Source organism: Alexandromys fortis, unplaced genomic scaffold (assembly GCF_014885135.2).
Source record: "Alexandromys fortis isolate MF-2015 unplaced genomic scaffold, M_Fortis_MF-2015_v1.1 scaffold_617, whole genome shotgun sequence".
NCBI lineage: Eukaryota > Metazoa > Chordata > Mammalia > Rodentia > Cricetidae > Alexandromys > Alexandromys fortis.
This window is the reverse complement of record NW_026068545.1, coordinates 67,268-68,696: the sequence shown is the minus strand read 5'-3', so window position 1 is coordinate 68,696 and position 1,429 is coordinate 67,268.

The window sequence follows — 1,429 nt, the reverse complement described above, 5'->3', positions numbered from 1 at the left end:
ACTACAAAACTTATTTATATGACATCTGGCTAAAAGAAAATTATTGAAAAATTAACTAAACCACTATACTTTTTTATATACTGTATGAACAAAAAATAACATTTTTATGTTGTTTATCTCTGACAAAAATTAAAGGAGCTAGCACTAATAAAGGAATATCATAACTTCAGATGCTTTAAAAGTTTTTGAATGCTAAGCTACAGCTTTATTTTCACTTGAATTCAAAACCAGATCTATTGCCCTATGTGGTCATAATGAATAGCTATGCTTTTGAAACTACAGGACTTTGAAGAGAAATTTCACATTTATGCAAAATCTCAAGAATAGTTGAGCCAATAGTATTCTTTCTAGCTTTGACACTATAGTAACCTATAGTTTTGGGGATTGCCGACCCCAAGACCCTTGACTTTCTTTGCCTGCCTCAGACCCTTTGCCTGCTGGGGTGGATGGAGTAAACAGCTTATTTTTCGGTACCTGCAGCTGCTCTGAGCATGCAACCCTCATGTGTAGAAGGAGCAGCGGGCCTGCTTTTTGTCCCACCTGGCTCCTGCATGGCTAGCTTAGCCCCCGAAATAACAACACACAAACTGTATTCATATAAACACTGCCTGGCCCATTATATCTAGCCTCTTCTTGGCCAACTCTCATATCTTTCTTAACCCATATTTAGTAATCTGTGTAGCACCATGAGGTGGTGTCTTGCTGGTAAAGATTCAGCATGTCTGCCCTGGCGGCTTGCTCCATCGCATCTGACCAGAGGAGAGGCATGGCATCTGGCTCACTTCCCTTCTTCCCAGCATTCTGTTCTGTCCACTCCACCCACCTAAGGGCTGGCCTATCAAATGGGCCAAGGCAGTTTCTTTATTAACCAATGAAATCAACAGATTGACATATGACCTTCCCACATCACTCATGAATTCCTGATGTCAGGGGAGTGGTTCCTGGTGGGTTCTACAGCTAAAAATCCCAATAGCTGGGGCATACCTATCAGTTAAGGTTCCCTATATAAACATCCCTGGAGCACAATAAAGTTGGCATTCCTGTATCAAGAATGACCCGTGTCCCTGTGCCTGTGTGTGTGTGTGTGTGTGTGTGTGTGTGTGTGTGTATGTGTTTAAATCTCTTGTCCCTTTCCTGGCTTGTGACCATCTGTAGTGCAGGCACTATATTATAGCAAGTTTTCCAAATTTGGATATTTTGAAAGTAAATTAAGCCTAAGAAATTAAGAAAAATAACTTCATATAGCTTAAGATAAATTTTATGTCTGCATTTTCTGAGATTTAGTAAATTTTTTTGTTAGAGATTTTTGGAACCAGCCCATCCTCCCCAACCCAGAATCCAGTCAGAGTGTAGATTTAAACTTCACATTTGGAAGTCACAGAGAATGATCCATCCTTTCCTTTCCCTGAATGGTATGTGTGTGTGTGTG